General features: G+C 42.8%; 1 protein-coding gene across 1 annotated transcript in view; it reads left to right on the forward strand.

Annotated features, from left to right (window-relative positions):
• Positions 1–12,556, forward strand: part of LOC117513191 (semaphorin-4B-like) — a 241,963-nt gene that overhangs the window by 172,282 nt on the left and 57,125 nt on the right. The window lies entirely within an intron of this gene.

Genomic DNA, 12,556 nt, shown 5'->3' on the forward strand with positions numbered 1-12,556 from the left:
TAGATCGCCAGCTTGCAGTGGCCCCGTCTGACGATCTTGCGAAAAACAGAGTATCCTTGCAGACTGAGTTTGATCTCCTTACAACTGGTGATGCTGAACGCCTTCTATTACATTCTTGATCCAGATACTATGAGTATGGTGACAAAGCAGGCAGACTGCTCGCACATCAGCTGAGTCAGCAAGCTTGTTCACGCCTGATTCCTCGTGTCAAAGATGACTTTGGTGTTTTGCAGGACCAACCATTAGCCATTAATTCAGTTTTCTCATCATTTTATTCCTCTTTGTACAGATCAGAACTATCACCAGACATGTCTCAGATGCATAACTTCTTGAATAATCTTGAATTTCCAGTCTCCCGGGGGACTGTGTTGGATGAATTGGATCTTCCACTAACTAGTAAAGAACTTAGTGTAGCCCTACAAAATACGCAAAACAAGGCACCGGGCCCGGACGGATTTACAGTGGAATTCTATAGGGCCTTTCACACCAAACTCATTCCATTGCTGCACTCAGTCTACGTTGAATCTTTGGTGAATGGGTCTCTTCCCCCTACTCTGAGGCAAGCCTCCATCAGTGTGCTCCTAAAGAAGGACAAGGATCCAGACCTCTGTACTTCGTACAGGCCCCTCTCACTAATGAACGTGGATACTAAGATTCTAGCAAAAGCTCTTGCTCTTCGTTTAGAGAAGGTACTTCCATCTATTATTTCTGAGGAGCAGACCGGATTTATTAAGGTACGCCAGCTTTTCTATAACATCCGCACGCTTTTTAATATCATTTATACTGACAGAAACACTACTACACCTGAAGTTGTAATATCGGTTGACGCAGAGAAAGCATTTGATAGGGTTGAATGGGATTATTTGTTTGCAGTTCTCTGCAAATTGGGATTTGGTAATGGGTTTATATCATGGATACGCCTTCTTTACACTTCACCATGTGCCAGCATCTCCACCAATGGTGTTCACTCCGACTATTTTCCTCTGAATAGGGGCTGTAGACAAGGTTGCCCTTTGTCCCCGCTTCTGTTTGCACTCGCAATCGAGCCTCTGTCCATCTACTTAAGGACCTCTAGTGCTTTTAATGGTATTACCCGCCTGCGCACTGAATTTAAACTGTCACTATATGCTGACGACCTGCTATTGTATGTGTCGGACCCGGTTTACCGCCGTCCCGGCTATTCTCTCGTTCTTTCAGTGGTTTGGGTCTTTTTCCGGGTACAAGGTTAATGTCGCCAAGCGTGAATGCTTCCCGGTCAATGATCTAGTGCTACAGCTTTCACAGTCTGATATTCCTTTTAAGTTGAGCTCTGCTGGGTTCAAATATTTGGGGGTGGTAGTAACTAGAAACTGGAAATCTCTTCAATCTGCTAATTCCTCCCCCCTGTTGTCTGAACTTAAAGCAGATTTTCAGAGATGGGGCTGCCTTCCTCTCACTCTGATTGGGAGGATTAATATTATTAAGATGACCGTCTTGCCTAAGTTTTTGTTTCTGTTTCAGTGTCTGCCATTATTCTTACCCAAGGTATTTTTTTAAAACTATTAATCAGGCTATTTCGGATTTTTTATGGAAAGGTAAAGTCCCCAGGATTCGTCGGACCATACTTGAGAGATGTAAATTTGATGGGGGCCTCTCTTTACCTAATTTCCAATTTTACTGTTGGGCAGCTAATATTTGCAAAATTGTATTTTGGTCGAACTCAGTGATGGTCCCCTGGTGTCGCTTAGAAGCACAATCATATCCTCGGTCCTCGCTGCCTGCACTTCTGACCAGCCCGCTACCCATCAACCCCTCTGGCTTTACTACTAACCCGGTGGTTTGCTCTACCCTCAAAATATGGTCCCAGTTCAGAAAGCAGTTTAAATTAGGATTACCCTCATCTTTAGCTCCATTATTGAAAAATCACCTGTTCAAGCCTGCGTTTACTGATGCTACTTTTACCCAGTGGTACGATAAGGGCATTAAGTGTTTTAAGGATCTTTACAAAGATGGTGTTTTTTGTACTTTCACATCCCTTACTGTGGAATATTCCATTCCATCCTCACACTTATTTAGATATTTCCAAGTAAGGAACTGTGCTAAATCGTGTTTCCCTCATTCCCTCTTTTTCCTCCCACACAGATTTGTGACGACTTTCTCGATTTGAAGCCCTCCCAGAAATCCCTCATTTCCAAGATTTCTAATACTATTTTATCTTATGAGGTACCCACTACCATGAGTACTAAGGAGGCCTGGGAGCATGAGCTGGGATTGACCTTTGATGTAGCTTGGTGGGATTCAGTACTGGATAGAATTCATAAGGCTTCCATATGTGCCCGGCTGACCCTTATTCAGTACAAAATTCTCATTAGATGCCATTACTCCAAGGCCAGGTTGTCGAGGATATTCCCAGACGTGGCAGGCACATGTGACAGGTGTGGCAGCTCGCCGTGTCACCTGACACACATGTTTTTCTCTTGCCCGTCTCTGACACATTTCTGGCAAACCTATTTTGATACACTTTCAAGGGTTTTCTCTAAATCCGTCGGGGTTTCTCCACATCTGGCAATTTTTGGTCTTCCTGATAACTATCGTCAATACTCAGCTGACCAATTGGAGGTTTTGGCTTTTACATCATTAATAGCCAGACGCCATCTGTTGTTACATTGGAAAGCCACTCAGTCCCCTTCTCCCACACTGTGGATTAATGATGTTATGTCTTTCCTGAAGGTGGAGAAAATCCGCTATTCCAGACGTGGTTGCCCGAACAAATTCATTATGAAATGGCAATGCTTTTTGGATTTCTTTTCTGACCCATCTTGAGATTTGCCCCTTTTTTTTTTCTTCTCTAGTTTTCCTGTAGTTATTTTAGGTTTTGTATGTGGGTGGGTTTTGTTATATATGTAAAAAAAACAAAAAAAAACAAACATAAAAAACATGTTGAGAACACAATTTTTGTAACTGGAAGTTGTATTCTGTAATTTCTGTGACGTTTTCTAATAAATATATTAAAAAAATAAATAAATAAACCCACGCCGGTTTTGGTTCCTCTCTCCCCACAGGACACACAGTCCATGCCGGAGGGAGGGAGGGGGACATGGAGCAGGGCAGGGACAGGAGCAGGGCAGGGACAGGAGCAGGGCAGGAGGAGGACAGGAGCAGGGCAGGGACAGGAGCAATATAGGAGCAGGGCAGGAGCAGGACAGGGGCAGGGCAGGAATAGGGCAACTCGCTTCTGCTGTAAGAAAATCAAATGTCTTGACCCAGTCTCCCCTGACTTTCCAGTGCTTGTTAGTGCATTTATGGCAAATTAATTACCCAAATACTAAAAATAACTGTGTGCATTTAGCGCTGTCCCTTTCATTATATATGTGCAGATTTGGAAAAGTCTGTTTTATTACAAGGACAGAAAAAACATGCATTTTCCTGCCTGTCTTCTGTGGGATATAATATGACCACAGTTCAGCTGCACATACATCTGCCTACAAAAACACATGCACACACACAAATAAGTTAAACTTCCATCCATCCATCCATTTTCTTCCACTTCATCCGGAGTCAGGTCGTGGGGGCAGCAGCTCAAGCAAAGCCGCCCAGACCTCCCGATCCACACACACCTCTGTATTATCAGAATGTAATATTAACATTATGAACCTCATGGCCTTCTTTAATGTTCATCTCTTCTTTGATGTTTTGATTGTAGAATATTGTAATTGCACACTGTTAAGCCATGAATTACACTAACTTTTATTTAATTACTTATTTTGGAAAATTGTGTTAAATTAGATATTTTGCTGTGACTATAGATCTTATATCCCTAACCCTAACCCTAATTTGTAGTCAAGTTAACATTGGGGTATGTGTATGTTAAAATGCACAGGAATACACCAAATTGCACCATTTTTCTAGAAAATGGTGCAATTTGGTCCCCCAGACCCCCAACTCAATATTGCTCCCCCAACTTTATAAAGGGTTTTGACTCCCAGGTGTGATGTAAGGTATACATGATTTAGACCTGGTTTGACTACACATTAGAAATTTGGTGTTTCCGTTAATAAAAAAAGAACATAACTGGGGGGGGGGGGGCTTCAATATGGCTAATACCTAGGGCCCAGAATTTGGTGCTTCACCCCTGCGCTGACTACAAATGGATCAGAAAAGTCCGCAACTTTACACTACAAAGTCGGTAAAAGAGGAAATTGTACAACTTCCCTTTGATTTGGAGGTGATGATTGCAGAAAGAAAAGCTTGTTGGGGGTCAAATTAGTCCAGAATAAAGTATAATCCAGAGACAGAGAACTTTAAAACTGTCACACACGTTAAAGAGTTAAAGAGCTGCAGCTGCATAAATCAGGCTTTAAATTAATTACATAAATCATCATAAATTGTAAAATTGATAGCTATTTTTATATTTATTCTGATAGCACCTGTACCTGGATGTGTTACTCTGTCGTTTAATGATTTTTAAAAAATGTTGAAAACACTAAAGGTTCATTCAGTAGTTCAGCGCAGTTGGAACCAAAATGGCGCCGTGTTCAATGTTTGACACCACTTTCGCTAATCAAGGCACTCTATGATGCACCCCCCCCCCCCCCCCCCCCCCCCCCGACGGCACAGGAAATACCCCCCATGCACAAGGGGAAGCACGCAGGGCACCGGCAGCACCCCATAGGGCACCGTGGAATATGTGACGTCTAAAACGCTTGTTAAAAAGAAAATATTATGAACACTCATTGCTTCTTTAAACTATTATATTTTAATTTCTAACAGTTTTTAAAGCTATTGTTCATTTATTAGGTATTATTATTTCCACTGATAGTTTTTTTCTGGTGTGTGTGTGTGTGTGTGAGATATAAAGTGTTTTCTTTAGTCTGAGGCTGTGGTCTGTTGTTGATTTGGGCTTCTGTTAAATTCAGGTTCTCCATAGAAGTAGAGAGACTGGATCTCCAACTCAAGGTCTCGTTCCATTGAGTTCTGTTTGTGAGTTTGCGACCCCGAGATTTCAGCCACTCGGCTGCCAGAGTTGGGGTCATTCACGTCCGGTCGTCTGCCAACAATATAACACCAGATGTGGTTTTAAAGCACAGTTTCTGTGTGTTTTCTTGTGTTTTCTGATGTGGCTTCAGCAAGTTATCCCCTCAAAGTATGTTCAAAGTGTAGCTTGAATGAAGTTCTTGTTGATTTGAAATCGTATTCAGGACAAAACTTGCTAATATGATTGATAAGTGTCATGGTTTTGGCCTGCTCTGGCTGTTGAGCCCATTTTTCCCCCTTTCTGTTGTCTTTCTATCCAGCTTTGAGTTCTTAGTTTATTTTCATCCTGGTTTATTCTGTTATGTTGTTAATTTTTACTTTGGCCTTTCGTTGTCTTCTAGTTTTCTTCAGTCAGTTGTGTTTTCATTTATTCATTAATTTATCATCTGCTTATTTTTGCTGTTCACATGTCTGTTGTTATCTGTAGTGCTTTCATGCCAGGTTTTGTTATCACTTAGTCTCTTTTACTTATAGTTTATGTCTCGGTCTGTTCCACTTTAGTTTTGTCTTAGTGTTTTATTTCTTATCAGTTTTTGTGCAGTTGGTCTGTGTTTATTATCTTCTGGTTTGCTTTTCAGTCCTGTTCATGTTTCCTTTGTATAGTCGTGAGTTGTCATGTCAGTAATTCTCCTCACTGCTCACTGACACCTGTCTGTCTCATCCTGTCACTTCTCATGTATTCACGCCCAGCTTCATTGTTCTCCCTCTGATCGCCGCACTCTTGCCCTGCACTTCGAATCTCTGCACCTGCTTACACATCTTTCTGCACTCTCTTCCTCCCCATCTCGCACAGTGTTAAATCTTCCTTCACGAGCCACACCCCCTTTCTAGATCGTTCCTCACTGCACCTTGTTCTAACTCCGGTCTTATTTAATCTCCTCCCAGCCACCGCACCGCTGCTCCTTTGTTGTCTCTGTAGACTCACCAGCTCTGTATCCAGTCCTGTTTTTTGCTTTGCCGTGTATCCAGATCCTGCTTTGTATTTTTGAATGCACCTTTTGTCTCGTCTCTGATGTCTGTGTCTGCTCGTGCCTCTGCTTATCCGTGTCTGTGTTTATGCCTGACCCTGTTTGTGCTTCTGCTACACTGACTGATCACCTGTGTACCGAACCTGAGCCTGAATTAAAGACCATGATGTTTTTTTTTACACCCAAACCTGGTCCGGGCGTCTGCATTGCGGGTCCTACTGCTTCGGGTGCCTGGCACCCGCCGGACATGATAATAAGAGCATGCAGACTGTCAGCAACTGTGGCGGGAAGTCACGGCCAATAATCATTAATTATTCATAAAACGTGTATAAAAATACACATTATTTGTCATTTTAAAAAAAATCACAGTAAAACTCATAAATATAACTGTATAAACCTCATAAATAGCACAGTAAAAATCATCAAAATTGTCAATAAAAATCAAACACCATAAAATAATCATAGTGTTCCTTTGAAGTAATAACACTTGGAGCATTTAGCACATGATGAGGGAGGCTGTTCCACAAAGTTAGAACTCTACTTGAAAAAATACTTTCTTGAGTCATATCTGCATATTTGCACCTCAAAAATGTGAGAGACCTCTCAAACATGAATAAACTCTATTTTGAAAAAAAAAAAATCCAGAATATATATATATATATATATATATATATATATATATATAAATCGTTTACACTTAGATACCAGTAAACGATCTATATTTTATATAAGATATATTTGTGTTGTGGTAAGCGGGAACTAAAGTTAGGCCCAAATGCAAAATGAGGTAGGCAGGAGTGGAGTAAAGCCAATGATAATTTATTGTACAAAGAAATGTGCAAAGTGATTGAACAACCAGAGTGTAGACCAGGGAGATGGAGCCGCCTTGTAGAGGGTTCCAGGTGCAGACAGCCAGGTGTGCCAGCAGAGCAGTGGCAAACTGCAGACACGAACTCCAGAAACAAACTGAGGACAAAAAAAAAACCCAATACTGAATCTTGGAGCACTTAGGAGGCCAGGTTACCACTTCCAGGGATGGAAAGACCTGGCGACGTCTCTCAGTTCAGCCCAGGCTTATATCGGACGCCGCTACTTGAAGCAGGTGAGATACAGCTGCAGGTGTTACTCATCAGACACAGAGGGGAGGGGGAGGCAGACTCCTCCCCTCACAAATAATGAATGTTTGAGTTCAGTGGTACGAATATTTCATGAGGTGAAAGCTGGAACAAACCAATCAACAAGGAAAGCCGAATTGAATGGTTTGTTCCAGCTTTCACCGAATTAAATATTCGTACCATTGAAAGAATGTAAAAACATTCATTATTTGTTTTATATTACAGCTAAAATAGATCCTTGTCATTTGATATTTTATTAATTTAGAACTGTTGTGGGCTGGGGTGTTTGGGTTGCTTGGTTTTTGTTTTCTGTTTCTCCCACCAGGTGGTATGCATTCAGGACTGAGTGGCTGAGCATTAGGACCTCACCCTGAACACCTGAGGCTTGTTATCACGTGCAGGTCATCAGGACTCACAGCTGTGGTGTATTTTGTCTTAATCAGAGATTGCTGCATTTAAACCTTGAATGTACAGTGTGTGATTGCCAGAGACTCGACCTTGTGAGCAGACGTGTGAGATCGACGTCAGGAGAACAATCTCACCATCACGGACGCAGAGACCGCTCCAGGTTTGACGCCACAGTCTGTGAAGGAGGATTGGGTGAGGTCTCACGCTCTTCAGCACACTTCCTGAGGTAATTTGGTTTTGGTGACTTTTATGAAGTAATGACAGTGGATTTGGTGTCCCTCACACCTTGTGTTAGTGAGCTGTCACGTTATGCTAATTGTCTAATCAGCTTCTGCTACAGTGGAGATTTGAACTGAGTTGTTCCGTGCCTGCAGGGTAAGAAGCTGATGTATGGATTTAAGCCAGGAAGTGTTTGCTGATTGCGTGCACCTTTGAGTTGTGTCTCTCTGTGTGGAGTTGGACTCACCTCATGTTTTCTTTCTTCACAGACTCAGTTTGTCGCGGCCACCTGGGGGGTGTCGGCGGGGTCCCTGGGTCCGAACTGCTGTGGCTCCGGACCGTTTGCGCTGTTGAGAGCGCGCCGTGTTTCCACCTCACCAGACCGCGGACTTTTTTAGTTGTTTAAGCACTGCATCTCACTGTTATGTTCATTAAATTCTGTTATCCTTTGAACCGTGCTCTGCTTATTTTATGCTGGGTCCTTCAAACGCTGGGTCAGTGCTCCGACCGTGTCCGAAACATAACAAGAACCAACAGAAAAGGGACTTATGTTTTGTGTAGTCCAGTGATGCTGTGCACTGACTTCGGACTTCCATAAAAAAAAAAATAATAATAATAATAAAAACAGACTTTGTGTAGTTCCTTAGTCCAGCCAAACATCACATCAGTGTTTCATCTGAACAGCTCTTTATGCATCCTGGCAGCTTACAGCAGAGTGGATTTTGTGTATGTGTGTGTGGCAAGCGTCAGTTAGCTCAATCAAATCATCATGTCGTTGCCCCCCCTCGCGCGCATACATGCAACCGGCTCGGTCGACTGTGTGTCCTCAGTGCAGAAATGAGTCAAACTTTTGTTCTCTCTTCCTGCTGACAGCCTCCAGATAACACAGTGGATTTGTTTTGTGTGTGTGTGTGTGTCTGTGTATCTTACAAGAATTAGCAGCGTCAGTTAGCTCAATCAAATTATGTCTTGGGAGAGTCGTTGTCCCCCGCACGTGCACACACACACACATGCAACCTGGTCAGCGCTTGTGTGTGCGTGTACAAAAAAAAAAAAAGACTGTGTACATCCTCAGTGCAGCAACAAAGACGTACTCGTGCATGTGCACGGGGTGTGTATGTGTGTGTGTGTGTGCGCATGTGCATGCACGCATGCATGTGAGAGCGCAATGGTACCAAACGTATGGAACCAAATTTGCACTCTAAATGGAACCAAGCCGTACTCTGAATGCAACGCAACACAAATGGGATGAATTAATCCATGTCATGTGACATACAAAGCACCAATCAAATGACAAGGATCCACTCAGCCATTATATAAACCCAGATATGTGGGTTATATCTTGATCTTTCAACCTAACTGGTTGTTTGCAAACCTTCACAGCAATAACAGTGCAGCACCCACAAAGCAATTTAATTTTGAGAGCTGTGTGATTTTGTGAGCAATAATCGTGGCAGCTACAAAATGTAAGATTCAGTAAATTATTCAGATTAATTGATCAACATCATTTTGTGAAGTTTGATATCGTTGATTCCCAGCAGAATATTGGAGTTCATAATACCTGTGAACGAAGCACTGGCTGCACAGCAACAGACCAGAAGTAAAGAACCAGGCTCCTCTCTCGCATACGTGGAACAACCTCAGCCCCCGAGATTTGAAGTTGGCGTTCCATTTCTCTACCTCTGTGGGTTCTCTTAAAGATGATTTTTTTCAAAGAGTTTTGTCAGTGTAGGGTTCCTTTACTTTGTAGATTCTGATGATGTTGTTTTAATGCCTCTGTTTTTTATTCGGTCATTTTCTATACCTGCTACAAAGGCTCTGTTTAACTTCATTTTTGGGATGACCAGCAGCAGTTGATTTGCAGATTTCAGTGCTCTGGCAGGGGCTTTAAAAACAAACAATACATTTTAAAAGCAATTCTAAAAGCAACTGGAAGCCAGTGCAGCGAGGCTAGGACAAGAGATATGTGGTCCCGCTTGTGTTTGCCAGTAAGGAGACAGGCAGCCGCATTTTGTACCAGCTGCAGGCGGTGCAACAGTGAGTGGTCCAGGCTAAAATACACCGAGTTCTAGTAATCCAAATGTGTGTTAATAAAAGCATGGATTACAGTCTCAAAATGTTTATGTGCCAGGTATCCTTTTACCTTAGATAAAATCCGTAGATGGAAAAAACATTTTTCACAACTGCACTAACTTGGCGATCAAGTTTCAGCCTATCATCAAATATGTCGCTAAGATTTTTCACTGATGACGGGATGTTTGGTGTCAGGGGGCCCAGAGAGAGCAGGAGAAAAATCTGTTGGGCCACATCCAAACATTATAATTTCAGTCTTGTTTTTGTTTAAATTCAAAGCGTTTGCGGTCATCCAGGACTTAACATCGTTTAGACAATCAAACTGTCTGTATGGAATCATTGAATGTTGACGTTAAAGGCATGTAGATCTGGACACAGTCTGCATAACAATGAAAAGAAAGATATACAATAGGAAAAGAATCGGCTCAAGGATGGAACTTTGGGGGACTTCAGAGGCAAGAAGGGCTGAGGAGGAGGTGAATTCACCTAGCTGCACAGCAAAACTCTGGTCAGTCAAGTAGGACTGGAACCATGAGAGAGTGGAGCCTATAATGCCCACCCAGTGTTCCAGTCATGCCAGGAGGATCCCAGGATCCAGAGTGTCAAAAGCAGCTGTCAGATCAAGGAGCACCAACAACGCAGGGTTTCCTGAGTCAACAGTTAGCATTAGATCATTAAAACCTCTCAGCAGTGCTGTCTCAGGGCTATGGCATGGTTTCAAACCAGACTAAAACTTCTGATAGTTATCATTGGCCACCAAGAATGACTGGATCTGAATAAGAACCACTTTCTCTAAAAACTTTAGACAGAAATGGCAGTTTAGAAATAGGCTTAAAATTTGACAGTACAGAGGCATCCACATTTTTCTCTTTGGTGAGAGGCCGCGCAGTGGCATGTTTGAGAGCAGCTGGAACACAAGACGATGATTAATAAATGAAAGAATAACAGAGCCCAGCGTACTGAATACCTCTTTAAAAAGACAAGAGGGAACGCTGTCCAAGGGACAGTTCGTAGGTCGCAGATGCTTAACTACATTAGCCAGTGAGGGGAGGAATACAGACTCAAAGTGATGAAAAACAACATGTAAAGTAGGAGCTGTGGTATCAGCAGGCCTGCAGAAGACAAGGTAGATGGCCTGAGAGCAGTCATTTTTTCAATTAAAAAAAAATTGAGAAAACTCACAGAGGGAGAGCGAGGGTGTTAGTGGAGAGCTGTCACAGGGATTTACAAGGGAGTTAAAAATGTTGAAAAGAACCTCGGGGTTGTGGCTGTTACAAGAGACAAGGTTGGAAATATATTCAATTGAAGCAGCCTCAGCAGCACTCTGGTAGACAGACAGACTCTCACCAAGAGCTTCTGTAGAAGCATGGAGCTTATCTTTATTCCACTTCCTGTCAGCGAGCCGGCACGAGAACCGGAGCGCGCATGTGGAGTCATTAATCCACGCTTCTGAACGTGCTTTTTCATCTAAAGGGTGCAACAGAATCAAGAATATCCACATCTAAAATTGCTTAGAAATTCTTGTGCGCTAAAAACATAATTAACATCCAGAGTGTTAAGAATATGACCAGAAGTGACAGAGTCATTATACATGACTGACAACCACAGTGCAGTTTGAGGGTTAATTGTGCACAAATGGCGGGGAGAAGCAGGAGTTTTAGCCCTCAGACACGGGATTGAAACAGTGAGGAGCACCGGCAGGTGGTCAGAGACACACACTGATCACAGATAAGTCATATGATCAAACCAAATCTAAGATGTGCCCTTTCTCATGTGTCAGGTTTTTGACACATTGATCAAGATTAAAAGATTCAATAAGGTTTAAGAAATCAGTGACCAATGGTCAGGCATGAATATTGAAATCACCAGAGATTAGAAAATGATCATATTTCACAGTGGCACCTGAAAGAAAGTCTACAAAATCACAAATAAAGTCCTTATTAAATTTTGGAGGCTGATAAACAACCGCAAACAGAGCGGAGAAAGAAATAAGTTGAAACTCAAACATTTGCAGTTCAAAGCTGAAATAGACAGCAGATGGAACGTCCGCCAGTCCAGATCTGGATCACCTCCAAAAGTCAGTGGAGTCTCCCATGACCTAATATATGTATTGGTGGTGAAAATTCAGTGAGAATCCATGAAGTAGTTTTGACATAATCCTGCAGACAGACAGACAAATAAACACAAGTCATTTTATGACGTCTTTGGTGGACATAATAAGACAGCACTGAAAGCTGGATTTGAACACTGAAGCCAGACCGCCTCCCCTGCTGGTGCTCCAGGGGGAGCTGAAGAACAAACAGTCTGGAGGAAGAAGTTCCGAGAACGGTGTGCGCTCACCGTCCCGAAGCCAAGTCTCTGTCAGGAACATAAAGTCCAAATCCCGTGAAGTGAAGAGGTCATTCAGTAAAAACATCTTGTTTACTGCTGACCTAGTATTTCATAAAGCCATGCAAAGGTTGAGCTCCTCAGCAGCCGGTGACGCAGCGCGTTTCAGCAGTCGAAGAAGCTGAGGTGTGACGCCGCATCTACCAGCCTGAAGCTGACAGCACCGGTGTTGAACCTCCACAGCCAGGTTTGAGGAAACAACAGGAAGCTTCATCGAGGACGGGCAGTGTCGGGAAGCCGACGATCGGTCAATCCTGTCAGCAGGGGCAGTGACTCAGGGAGCATAGGATGAATCCAACAGCCCTTATATGCAACAAGCGCTTCAACGCACAGAAATAGCGTCCGTCTTGGAGGAGGCAGGGATCAGGTGCT

This window comes from Thalassophryne amazonica, chromosome 7 (assembly GCF_902500255.1).
Source record: "Thalassophryne amazonica chromosome 7, fThaAma1.1, whole genome shotgun sequence".
In the NCBI taxonomy this organism is placed as follows: domain Eukaryota; kingdom Metazoa; phylum Chordata; class Actinopteri; order Batrachoidiformes; family Batrachoididae; genus Thalassophryne; species Thalassophryne amazonica.